Consider the following 14,372-nt stretch of genomic DNA (forward strand, 5'->3'; position numbering starts at 1 on the left):
CCTTTCACATGGCGAGAAAGGCTTGCTGAAAAGAAACAGTATGTACAGTGTAGTCTCAGAATATTATTGTGCAAGCATAAAAACATGTAAAATAATATTGCTAAAATGATGTCAGCCTATAGTGTGAAAAATGTAGAACTAAGGTGGAGAATCAAAGTGGACCTAAGAAGGCCTCACGACACAGCTGGTGATGGGAGTCAGTACCCCTTTGTAGGAGGATGGCCTGGCTTGTAGTGGGTACCAGAGGTACTTACACCTTGTGCCAGGTCGAGTTATCCCTTATTAGTGTAGAAGAGGTGTTTCTAGCAGCTTAGGCTGATAGAAGGTAGCTATGGCAAAGCAGCTAAGGCTGAACTAGGAGACATGTAAAGCTCCTACTATACCACTGGTGTCATATGCACAGTATCATAAGAAAACACAATACACAGAAGTACTAAAAATAAAGGCACTTTATTTTTATGACAATATGCCAAAAGTATCTCAGTGAGTACCCCCAGTATGAGGATAAGATATATACACAAGATATATGTACACAAACCAAAATTATGCAGATAATAGCAAGAAAAGTAATGCAAGCAGTGTAAAATTACAGTAGATTGCAATAGGAGCACATAGGTATAGGGGCAACACAAACCATATACTCCAAAAGTGTAATGCGAACCACGAATGGTCCCCAAACATATGTGAGCTTGTAGAGGGTCGCTGGGACTGTAAGAAAATAGTGAGGATTAGAAAAATAGCCCACCCCAAGACCGTGAAAGGTAGGTGTAAAGTGCACCTACTACCCCTAGAGAGCACAGAAGTCGTGATAGGGGGATTCTGCAGGAAGAACAACAACCAGCAATGCAACAACAGTGGATTTCCGGACCTGAGTACCTGTAAGGCAAGGGGACCAAGTCAAATAGTCGCGACAGTGTCAAGAGTGGGCAGGAGGCCAGGAAATGCCAGCTGAGGGTGCAAGGAAGCTACCACAGGTTGGAAGAAGCTTAGAGTTCTGCAAGAAAGAAGAGGATTAGGAACTTCTCCTTTGGAGGATGGATGTCCCACGTTGCGATGAAGCTTGCAGAGGTGCTCCTACGCAGAAAGACTGCAAACAAGCCTTGCTAGCTGCAAGGGTTGCGGTAGAGGTTTTTGGGTGCTGCTGTGGCCCAGGAGGGACCAGGATGTCGCCACTTGGAGGAGGAGACAGAGGGGGCGCTCAACAACTCCAGGAGCCCTCACAGAAGCAGACAGCACCCGCAGAAGTACCTGAACAGACACTTGGAGGAAAAGTGAACCGGAGTCCACCCGAAATCACAAAGGGGAGACCCACGATGCCTGAGGACAACTCAGAAGATTGTGCACTGCAGGAAGGAGTGTTGGGGACCCAGGCTTGGCTGTGCACAAAGGAAATCCTGGAAGAGTGCACAGGAGCCGGAGCAGCTGCAAATCATGCGGTACCCAGCAATGCAGTCTAGCGTGGGGAGGAAAGGACTTACCTCCACCAAACTTGGACTGAAGAGTCACTGGACTGTGGGAGTCACTTGGACAGAGTTGCTGAGTTCCAGGGACCACGCTCGTTGTGCTGAGAGGGGACCCAGAGGACCAGTGATGCAGTCTTTTGGTGCCTGCGGTTGCCGGGGGAAGATTCCTTCGACCCACGGGAGATTTCTTCAGAGCTCCTGGTGCAGGGAGGAGGCAGGCTACCCCCAGAGCATGCACCACCTGGAAACAGTCGAGAAAGCCAGCAGGATGAAGCAATGCAAGGTTGCTACTCGTTGTCTTGCTACTTTGTTGCGGTTTTGCAGGCGTCCTGAGCTGTCATCGTCGATCCTTTGGCAGAAGGTGAAGAGGGAGATGCAGAGGAACTCTGGTGAGCTCTTGTATTCGTTATCTCAAGAATTCCCCAAAGCAGAGACCCTAAATAGCCCGAAAAGGAGATTTGGCGACCAAGGAAAGAGGATTGGCTTCCAAGAGAGGTAAGAGCCTATCAGAAGGAGCCTCTGACGTCACCTTCTGGCACTGGCCACTCAGAGCAGTCCAGTGTGCCACAAACAGCTCTGTTTCCAAGATGGCAGAGGTCTGGGACACACTGGAGGAGCTCTGGGCACCTCCCCTGGGAGGTGCAGGTCAGGGGAGTGGTCACTCCCCTTTCCTTTGTCCAGTTTCACGCCAGAGCAGGGCTAGGGGATCCCTAAACCGGTGTAGACTGGCTTATGCAGAGATGGGCACCATCTGTGCCCATCAAAGCATTTCCAGAGGCTGGGGGAGGATACTCCTCCCCAGCCCTGACACCTATTTCCAAAGGGAGAGGGTGTTACACCCTCTCTCAGAGGAAATCCGATGTTCTGCCTTCCTGGGCCACGGCTGCCTGGACCCCAGGAGGGCAGAAACCTGTCTGAGGGGTTGGTAGCAGCAGCAGCTGCAGTTGAGACCCTGGAAAGGCAGTTTGGCAGTACCCGGGTACTATGCTAGAGACCCGGGGGATCATGGAATTGTCCCCCCAATCTGGCATTGGGGTGCTAATTCCATGATCTTAGACATGTTACATGGCTATGTTCGGAGTTACCATTGTGACGCTGTAAATAGGTAGTGACCTATGTGCAGTGCACGTGTGTAATGGTGTCCCGCACTCACAAAGTCCGGGGAATTTGACCTGAACGATGTGGGGGCACCTTGGCTAGTGCCAGGGTGCCCACACACTAAGTAACTTTGCACCCAACCTTCACCAGGTGAAGGTTAGACATATAGGTGACTTATAAGTTACTTAAGTGCAGTGGTAAATGGCTGTGAAATAACGTGGACGTTATTTCACACAGGCTGCACTGGCAGGCCTGTGTAAGAATTGTCAGAGCTCCCTATGGGTGGCAAAAGAAATGCTGCAGCCCATAGGGATCTCCTGGAACCCCAATACCCTGGGTACCTCAGTACCATATACTAGGGAATTATATGGGTGTACCAGTATGCCAATGTGAGGTGGTAAATTTAGTCACTAGCCTGTTAGTGACAAATTTGGAACGCAGAGAGAGCATAACCACTGAGGTTCTGGTTAGCAGAGCCTCAGTGAGACAGTTAGGCATCACACAGGGAACACATATAGGCCACAAACTTATGAGCACTGGGCTCCTGGCTGGCAGGGTCCCAGTGACACATAACAAACATACTGACAACATAAGGTTTTCACTATGAGCACTGGGCCCTGGCTAGCAGGATCCCAGTGAGACAGTGAAAACACCCTGACATATACTCACAAACAGGCCAAAAGTGGGGGTAACAAGGCTAGAAAGAGGCTACTTTCTCACACCCTTTCATGAAAAAACATTGGCCCTGGGGGCCTAAAAGAAGCCAAGGAGGGGGGCTGCACACCCCATCTATATTTGTTTTCACGTTTTTCTACTGGGACTGAGTACCCGTTCCCTAAAATGGCTGCCATTGTGGGTTTTTTCTTAAGTTGTTAAAACTACCGAAGAGATTTGAACCAAAAGGATCTAGCTTTCTGCCAAAATTGGCGGAATTCCGTGCAGCCGTTTCGACTAATTTTCCTATGAATAAATTAAAAGGCAAAACGTGTTGTGGGACCCCCATTCCCCCTCCCCCCCCCCCCCCCTATACACACACACACTTTTCACAGGTCACCCACAAAATTTCCAGGAAGGAGAAGATGATGTGTACCAAAAAAATTTTTAAGTTTCATGCAGATTTTTCACCATCAAACAGTGCTAAAGTGATTAGAAACCCAAAAAAATGTTTGCCTGTGGAAACTATAACTACCCAGTGGTGACGACCACTTGGTATCCCACTGACGTGCAGACAGAGTAAGACTGGGCTCATATCCTTAAATAAGTGAACCGAGTTGGGGATTTGCATGATAGTGAACGGAGGGCTTATTTTCGTGGGGGGACACGTAAATAATACATTACGCATTTGAAGTGGTTTCTGGCCTTGCTACGAGACGATGCCAGTGTCTGAGGAGAAAGTTATAGGGGAGCCGCTGCGCCTCTGAATTTCACAACTGCGAGAAAGAGATTCTTAAAATGCTTGGCTAATCCGGTTCTGCAAAACATATCACTCTGCCATCACACGCCAGAATTAGAACATCGCTTGGCTCAGAGCCGTACAAATATTTCTGGCACCTACCAATGGCTTGTCACCCTAGGATGCAATAAGCCTAGCTATCAAAAAATATAGATTGGAGCTACAATGGCCGGGCACAGTTCTCATGCACCTTGCCCTTACCAGACGCCATGAATTCTATTTTCTTTTTTTGTTTAAGTTGCTCTGTCTTTCATGGAAGGCGTGCCCTTGCTTGTTGGCACATTTCTGGCATGTCACTGGATTTCAGTGATGGGGTGATAACGCTGTTTGCATGCACTGGGTGGGTGTGCCAGGCTCTTGAAGGCTGAGCTCTGCATCAAGAAACGGGCAAGCAAGCGGTGCCGCATGACATCTAGGTGTTGGTTCGTGAGTCTGGGATGGAAATACCTTTAGCTGCTCTGTAATGCATTTTGCAGAGGAGTGACGGAGTTTGTGGGTGGGAAGTTCATAGGAAGTTTTCGATTATGGGTGTAAACCAGGCACTCCAAAATAGGCAACTATAAACTCTTTCATGGTATCCGCTGTTCAAACAAAACACGCATTTTCTTTAAAAATAGCCTGGAAAATACTCACAACGCGATGATGTTTTAACATGCTACTTGCTTATATGAACTGAATATACATTTTTCGAGACCGTACAAAGCGTGTTCAGTGTTAACATTTTCCATGTATTTAATAGAGAAATGTGTATTTACAGTGTTTATGAATCGACGAATCTAATACATTTTATTAGACCTGAAATTTTAATTTGACTTGTACGATAATTACAAACTCTGGGCACACTCGACCATCAAACACGTCTACATACACATAAATGATGCGGATTGGGAACCCAGCTTGTGCCAGCAGTCTATCATACAAAATGCCTACTGAGTAATTGGCAGTGAGAAATTGAAACAAATGTGTTGTGGATACCATACATTGGGTGTTATAAAAAGGGGGCGGAGTCATGAGGAAGGTGTCATAAATTGAAGACAATCGCGGGCAGCTTTTACAATATTTTTGAGAAAATGCCTTTATTAAACTGCTCACGTAGGCTTAACTGGTCACAAACAAACTGCATTTTAAGAGAGCTGAGGGGATTAAGATGTGACTACAGAGGCCTGAAAAAGAGGGGAAGTCTCTGGAGAGGCTGTGGCCAGGGGCGGCTGGTGAACTTTGAAAGTGGTGAAATGTAAGCACCTGCCTGCGTTGAAACGAGTAAGCGAAGTGAACAGGCCTGACTTCTTTCAGGAGGAAAAGGTAACATTCTCTCCCTAAGTAATCCAGTACTTTCATGGCATGCCGGGCAAGCGTTGTCATCGTTATCAAGAACTCATGTGTTGTGCTGTCACACTTGGACTCTTTTTGTCTTTATTGCTCATCTATGACCACGTTTGTCAGGGATGTCCACCACTATTATGGCAGGGGCGGTTAGACGTTTGTCATTAATGCCCCCAAAAGAAAGCAGTTGCACCTGTTTAAATATATTTTGGCAGTACTGTCAAGGTCGCCCACAATTTATTAAGGACGGGGCACTCATGCCAGGGCTTGCCACAATAACTCAAGGTTGGTCTCAAAATGGATGGGCACCATTAAGAGAGGGTTTACCAGTATGGCAGGACTCGCTAGAATTATGGTGAACATGTGGCCAATTTGCCAATGATGAGAGCCGTTATGCTTGATATGCCTACAATTATGCCAAAAATGCCTGCAATATTTCAAGCACTGACGCCGTTATGCCAGCTATAGTTCGATCACGGCAAGAATGCGGGGCTGCAGCTATCACTATCGCAGAAGGTGTAGGGGCACCGCGTCCCAGAGGTCTGAGGTGCCCACTGTCACTGTACCCCAATTATGGGTATTTTTCAACTACTCAGCTGGGGCATGAGAGGCCACTTTCCCTTTCTTGTATTAAGGTGCATGACACCGTTACTACCACTCAAGAATGCTCACAATTTGCCAAATAAAAGTGTTTTACTTTGCTCTGTAATGAGTGATGTTTTCATTTTACTGTGCACTGCATATTGTGCCTAATATTTGCTCTTGACTCTTGTACATCACGACTTGTAAAGTATATGGAAGCACCATACCAACGAAGGCCGAGCATGGCGAATCCCGTCTGTGATTGTTCTACATCGTTTGAAGATATCTGGCAGACAGTCCCATTAGATAAACCTAGAATACAATTATGCTAAGCTTTTGCTTAAAAAGCACAGTAATACATATTTAAAACTTCGAAATACCATTAGGCATGCCAGCACAATTCTGAGGAGAAAGTAAATCACCAACACATGAATACAAATATGTCTTTTTAGTTTTTGGAATGAATTTAAAAAGAAAGAAATACAATCAGGTTTTTGCCTTGAACTGTTTTGTCACTTTTGTGGATGAGGTTAAATGACTGCACGTGCCTAGCTTTTACCACACCATAGCCCACTGATATCTGTACTTGTTGACTTTCGGCACCATTCTTTTTAAAGTAGAATTACACAATGACTCCTGACAGTGGGTCGCACTGTATGGATTCCTTCATTTATCCGTGCACTCAGTTTAACAGTACTACCAGAGTCCTGATTCTCCTTGTTCTGATCCCCTTGGTCCACTTCTCATTGGTTCTCTTGTCCTGTTCCTCCTGCCCCAATACTCCTGGCCCTGATACTTCTCATCCTTTTGGTTCAGGTCCTTCAGGTCTCAATCTTTCTCATCGTAGTCCTCCTTGTCCTGATCTGATTCTTTGTGCTCTTGGCCATCATCTTCCTGGTTGTCCATGTCCTGCTCTCCCTTGTACTACAAGGTAAGATCCTCATGGCCCTGGCTCTCACTTTCCTGGTTTTGCTAGTACTCGTGGTCCTGTTCACTCTCTTGCTTTTGGGCCTTCTGGTCTTGTGCCTCACGTTTATGGTGCTACTCCTGTCATTGGTCCCATCTGGCTGTTCTGCACCAGGTTATGTTCCTACAGAGATCCTAGTGTGGTGTATTTAAAATTGCTGTAAAAAAGTGGTTTTATTAGATGGGCCGATTCAATCGGGTCCATGCAATCTGCATACGTTTTAAAACTTGCACTCCTTCACTGAATCTTTTTAATTTAAAGATTGATAAACTGAGTTCTTTTTCTTAGTACTAATCATTAATATTTGCCAAAAAAGCTCAGGAGCTAATTTCGCCCAAGTCAATCTTTAGTCTCTCTGTCAGGGTGGCAGATGACATTATGTCTGCCTCCCCCACAGACAAAAGACTGCCATATTTTGTGCGTTCACAGGAGTCGTCACTATGGCAGCTCCTCCTTAGGCACTGAAAGTTTAGTGCATATCTGCTGTCTTTTATGTGGCACCGTACCAAACATTTTTGAATGTCAGAAACAAACTAACAAAGCTGGAGTTTGTTTTTGAAAAAAAAAAAAAACTAATGGTCCCCAGGCCACAGGGTTTTTTCTCTCAAGGTGTGTGGTGTCATTCCTTTTTTTCTGTTTGTAACAGACATAAACAAAGAGCATCAGACTGTCTGCTCTAAATACAGTGGGTGGTCTAATGCCCTTACTGGAATGGTCCCTACTCCGTTTTTCAATGATAAAGCCAGCGGGAGTACTGCCATTAGAAAACTGATAGTCTTCATGACTCAAAATAAAGCGGGCGGACAGAGGGTTTGATAAAAAAAGTTACGCCATCATTTTTGTGAGGGAGTCTTTCAAACTATACAGATTGAGACGTCATCACAGAGCATGCATCAACCTACGTACATACTGAATGTAGGAAGCTGGCTCTCTATATAGTGCACTAAAATGAAGTGTACTGTGCAAAGAGTCCAGCCAGTGGATCCCCAAAGGTCTACAGAGGCTGAAATAGATAGGTACAGTGCCCTCTTTGTGGTAATGTGGGTGAGCAGCTAGGCTTATCGTGTTAAGCATTTGTTGTACTTACAGAAGCAATAAATGAGACACACACTAAAAAAATAACTCTGAGACCAATTTAGAAAAATAACAGTCTTATATATGCCTTGAATCCAAGAACGTTGTTACAGAGTAAGCAGTTTTTAAATTAAAAATACTTTGTTGTTTCAAAAATTGATACAGTACAATTTTCAAAGTTTTCAATGTTAGCCTCTGGAAGGAAAACAAGAATGCAGTTTCTCAGGTAACTACAAAACTTAAAACCCCAGTTTTCAGGGTTTTAGGCTAGCACCGGGCAAGATTTAGGTTGGCACCAAGAGTGCACCCACAGTGGCACAGGGGCAGATGGGTGTAAAGGTTGAAGTCAGAGTTGATGCCCAATGTTAGTCAAAGGAGATGGGGGGCCAAGAAAATGTGCTGCTCCGAGGTAAGTACAGGCGGTGTCAGAGGTTAGTCTCCAGGGGTACAGGCAAGCACTGGGGGGGGGGGGGGGGGGGGGCTACAAGGCAGCACCAAACTTATACCTTCAGCGGCACAGGGGTGGCGGGGTGCAGAGTGCTAACACAGCATTGGGCACCCAATGTTATCGAATGGAGACAGGAGTATCTGCCGCTGCGCTACTTACAGGTGAGTAGAGCGGGATCAGGGTTTGATCTCCTGGGGTTGAAGCAAGGACAAAGAGGGTTACATGGCAGCACCAAACTTACACCCTCAGAGGCATGGTGCAGCTGGATGCAGGGCACCAAATGTTACTCAAAGGAGGAGATGACTTTCAGAAGCGGACTGCAGGCTCTGACCAGGATGCTGGGAGAGGTCAACCCACAGCTGCCCAGGTAAGCTGAGATGCCAGGGATTGTAGGGACATCAACAGTCAAGCTCCCCAAGGCCCAGGGGCTCTGGGTGGAGGGGTGTCTCTTGACATCAGAAAAAGCATACCAGGCAGGTCTCAGTCAGGGGGAGTCCACGGATTTAGGCTGTAAGCATCGCTGGGAGGCCGGCAGGGGTCAGCCCACAGTGGTCTCTTGGTCAGAAGCACTGGGGAAACTTCACTGGACTGCTGGGCCAATTGGACTCTAGCTGGGGGCCTCGGGCGCAGAGGTGGTTCCTGGTGACAGTTTCGCAGTACCTCAGGCAGACTTCTTTTTTGGAGGTGGTTTCATCTGGACAGGTCTGCTGCCCATGGGAGTTCTTGTTCTTTATTGAAGGCTTTGGAGGTTGCTGGGCTGCAGTACAAGTCGTCTTCTTGTGCAGGTTCTTTGAAGGCTGCAGACAGGCCGGTAGGGCTGGGGCCAAGTCAATGGATGTCTTCAGTCTTCTCCACTGGTGCAACTTAATGGTGTTTGGCTCTTCTTAGGTCGTCAGGAATCTGATTCTAGGGTTCAGGGGTGCCACCTAAAAACTGAATTTAGGGGCGTTACAGGGAGTGCCAGGTGGTAGCTAATGAGCTACTCACCTTTAGAGTGACTACACTCTTCCTATGGCCACTTCCTATGGGAAGTGGGCATAGTCCTAACACTATTTGCCTAATTCCTTCTATGCAAGTTGGAGGAATTTAAAAAGTAGTATCCACTTCAGCTCGTCCACCCTAGGGGTGGGACTGGCATGAAGTGGGCACTCCTAATTTACCTAATTTTCCCACCAGACCTATCCCCAAAAGTGGGGTCAGCCTCCTCCTCCATTTGGAGAGGCCTGGGTCACATTTCAAAGGCGGCAAGGCCTTTGAAGCTCCCCACCCTGGAATATTAATCCTGCCTGGGAGATGAGGTCACACCTCTGCCCAGAGCAGGCCTTTGTTCTGAGCCCTCAAGAGCATTGGCTCTCACCTCAGGGGGCCAGAACTCTGTCTTAAGGTGGCTGTACTGGTTTTGACCAGTCAGTGCCCACTCTAGGCGTTTGTAGGTTTTACAGGCAGCAGCTATAAGGTGCCCTTTGAGTGCATGTATTAATAAATCAACCACTGGATTCATTGAGGTTTTATTAATATAAGATGTTTAATACCAAACATCCATATTGTCAGTGAAGCCATCATGTAGTTGGGGAACTCGTAATGACCAGTGTCTAGCACATATACTTAAAATGGCTTTACTGTTCACTTACTATGTGTGAGAATCAACAAAGACATAGTAGGGGAATTTCTGCTCATGCACGTATGCCCTCATGAGTAATGTACTGCACCCTGCCTTTAGGACTGGAAGGCCTGCTAGAGGGGTACTTACATATATTGCATGCAGCGCAAAGGGGACCGGGCACACAGGCTGTGTGCCATGCCGTCTTTTCATTTTTGGTCTGCACCAAGGCACGCAGCCTGCGAAAGCAGCACTGGGTGCACTTATGAGGTGGTTCCTGAGGATGGCATAATTTGTGCTGCTGTCCTCAGGGGCCTTCCTTCAATACCACATGACATAGGCACCAGTGGTACCATTTATTAGGGACTTATAGTAGTAGCTAAAGGTTTGCCACTTTGGAAAATGACTGTGCAGTTTTAGGGAAAGAGTTTTGGCACTGGGGACCTGTTTAGCAGGGACTCAGTGCACTTAGAGTCGAAATTGCAACAGAAACCAAGCAAAAAGTAGGGGAGTGGGGGGTGACCATGTCAAAAGAGGCACTTTCCTACACTGAACGTAATACAAATCTAAAAAAACTAAACAAAAAAAAACTTTCACATCTCACTTTACCCCTTGGCAGCTTCTTAATTCACACTGTGATGTATTCTAGTTTCCCCTGATGGACAGGCACTAGGCTTCAGAAGTGCTCGGTGTGAGCTCCAGCTGCTGTCAGTCAGTATTAAAGCAGTTGATTCACAATTATGGAAGCCATTTGCATTATGCCGCAGGGCCCTTCTGCTGCTCAAGGAGGGACAGACAGTGAATGTGTGCTGGTACCACTCCTGCACTGGTGTTCTGATGTGTGCCCACTTCACCAGTACACTGATAGAAGAATCACTGAGACCGGCCCAGATTCTGGATCTGGTTCAAGAATAGCTGCCTGGTCTGGAATCTAGTTGGATACTGCCCTGTTATACCACTGGCACTTAGCATCTTTTTTACCTCAAAAAATTTAAATCATCCCCTGTTAAAAACAAAAGGTGAAACTAGCTAAAAAAATTATGATCCCACTTTGTTAATTAATAAAATACTCAGGGTAAATATCACTAGCAAACAAGCACTGGCAATGCCAGTAGGGCTGGCTTATAACTGTAAGTGCCTTTTCAGGTACTGGTGACCTTATGCACATGATAACTATTTATATATGCAATCTGTCACTCTTCATTTTACTCTTGGAAACATTCATCCACTCAGTGACTCATTCTGGTATTTACCATTCAGCCATCCACAGTAAAACACATAAACTCAACAAGCACAGGCCAGACATATGTAAAGAATTCCATGACGACAGGATTGCGCCGCGGAACCCATTCAGTATGGTGCCATGGATGTGGCCATTGGTTGGATGCTAGTAGCCCACACCTGTTGCAAATTGGACAATTGTGAGCACCTGCAAAACACACTATAAAACACACTCCATTTCAGACCATAACTCTTTGCCACTGTAGAAGACCAGCCAGCCAAATCCACAACATAGGAGACAGAGGCCCATATTTATACTTTTTGACGCTAAACTGCGCTAACGCAGTTTAGCGTCAAAAAATTGAGCGCCGTCTAACGCCATTCTGAAGCGCCATGCGGGCGCCGTATTTATGGAATGGCGTTAGCCGGCGCAAGCAGACCGGCGCTGCCTGGTGTGCGTGGAAAAAAACCACGTAGACCAGGCAGCGCCGGCGTTGGGAAAAAATGACGTTAGGGCGTCTTAAAATGGGGCAAGTCAGGTTGAGGCAAAAAAATCGCCTCAACCCGATTTGCGCCATTTTTTTACGACGCCCAGACGCCATTTCATGACTCCTGTCTTAGTAAAGACAGGAGTCATGCCCCCTTGCCCAATGGCCATGCCCAGGGGACTTGTGTCCCCTGGGCATGGTCATTGGGCATAGTGGCATGTAGGGGGGCACAAATAAGGCCCCCCTATGCCACAAAAAAAATTAAAAAATATAAAAAATAATACTTACCTGAACTTACCTGAATGTCCCTGGGGTGGGTCCCTCCATCCTTGGGTGTCCTCCTGGGGTGGGCAGGGGTGGCAGGGGGGGTCCCTGGGGGCAGGGGAGGGCACCTGTGGGCTCATTTTGAGCCCACAGGCCCCTTAACGCCTACCCTGACCCAGGCGTTAAATTGTGGCGCAAATGCGGGGGTTTTTGACCCGCCACCTCCCGGGCGTGATTTTTGCCCGGGAGTATAAATACGACGCATTTGCGTCGCCGTCATTTTTTTAGACGGGAACGCCTTCCTTGCATCTCATTAACGCAAGGAAGGCGTTCACGCAAAAAAATGACGCTATTTGGCCATACTTTGGCGCTAGACGCGTCTAACGCCAAAGTATAAATATGGCGTTAGTTTTGCGCCGAATTTGCGTCGAAAAAAACGACGCTAATTCGGCGCAAACGGAGTATAAATACGGGCCAGAGTTTTTTTATTCCATTTACCTCTCCCTCTGTGTCTATTTTGTTAAATCTAATTTTCTTACAGTACCCTTCATTTTTTTAACACTATTTTTGTTTAGATATATTTCACAATGGCAGGGAGACGAAATCTCCGTTTCACAGAGGGAGAATTGTCTGTCATGGTGGATGAAATCATTAGAGTAGAGCCACAATTGTTTGAAGCACAAGTCCAAAATACTACCAATTCCAAGAAAAGGCATACGTGGACCAGAACAGTTGACAGGGAGAATGAAGTAGCTTACAACAGGAAGAGATTAGGAAGAGGTGAAACGAACTATGGGGGAAGGTTCGTTCACTGGCCTCCAAGCATCACCTAGAGTCCCGGAGGACTGGTGGTGGTTCATCTCTCCTCTCATTACAACTCTTTTCCTGGGAGGAGAAGGTCTTGCAAATCCTCCATCCTGAAGGCTTGCCTGGAATTACTGGTGAAATGTAGACTGGTAAGTCAGATCTATTGTTAGAAATGGGTCTCTAGCTGGCAGTGGTTTGCACCCTGTCCAAGTAGAACACCTTCCTCTAGTCAGGGTAAGGGAGTCACACAGCTAAGATAACCCCTGCCCACCCCCTTGGTAGCTTGGCTCAAGCAGTCAGGTTTATCTCAGAGGCAATGTGTAAAGTATTTGTATACACACACACACACACATACACAGAGTAACACAGTGAAAACACTACAAAGGAGTCCATACCAGATTAGAAAAATAGCCAATATTTATCTGAATAAACAAGACCAAAACAACAAAAATCCCACTTACACAGATAAAGATATCACTTTTTAAAAGTTTAAATGAGTCTTAATTCATAGGAATCAATGATTGTATCATTTTAGCAAAAGTACCTGGGATGCATCAAAAACAAAGTGGAGGCAGGCCACAGGAGAGGTGAGGCACCGAAAAGCAAAGCAATGCATCAGTTCCTTACTGCACAGGGGAGGTGATGCCTCACAGGGGAGGCGATGCGTCAGTTCCTTACTGGCTGGGGAGGTGATATGCCAATTCTTTCCTTGGAGGAAAGGCGATGCATTGATTTCCAGAGACACAGCCTTGGTTCTTTACTGCAGTGCTGGGTTTATGAGAAAATTGACACCATAGGGACGATGCATGGAAAATCCAGATGCGCTGTGTTGATTCTGCAGCCGCGAGACAGTCGCTGTGTTGATTCTCCACTACGGGACAAGCGCTGTATTGATTTTTCCACTATGACACGTCTGTGCGTGGATATTCTCCTTCAGGTCACCAGTTTACACTTCCAGGGCCCAGGGATTAGAGTAGGCACCACTTGGCAAGTCAGGACCCCCAGCAGAAGAGCCCAAGCACTAGCAGATGAAATCTTTAATGGCCCTGAGACTTCTAACAGGGGGCAAGCTCAGTTCAAGTCTTTGGAGAACCTTGGAAAGCGGGATTTAGAAAGCAAAGTCCAGTCCTTTCATTCCCAGGACAGAAGCAGCAAGCAACAGGCCAGCACAACAAAGCAACAGGCACAGTGTCAGTCCCTCCTACAGCATCCAGCTCTTCTTCCTGCAGAATGTCCTCAGTCCAGAGGTGCTCCTCAATAGGTGCTAGGCCTGCTCGCCTGCCCATCAGCCATCAAAACTATCACCGCAGGACCCATGCTCAGTGCCCCTCTTGGGCTGATTGTGACCTCTCCAAGTTTCCTTTAGATCCAAGAAGGGGTAAGGTGTGTACAGTACCCCTATTTTAAAAGCAAATCATCCGCCATACGGGGCATCAGGTCCAGGCCCCAGAGTTCAGCACTTGATGAAGTCTCTGAGTTATCAGTCATAGAGCTGGCCACCGATGGGTGAGTTGAACCAAGTGGTGCAAACGAGTTTGCGCTGATAAGAGTCACCTCCTCCACTGCTTTTGCCTGTGCCCTCAC

Source organism: Pleurodeles waltl, chromosome 4_1 (assembly GCF_031143425.1).
Source record: "Pleurodeles waltl isolate 20211129_DDA chromosome 4_1, aPleWal1.hap1.20221129, whole genome shotgun sequence".
NCBI lineage: Eukaryota > Metazoa > Chordata > Amphibia > Caudata > Salamandridae > Pleurodeles > Pleurodeles waltl.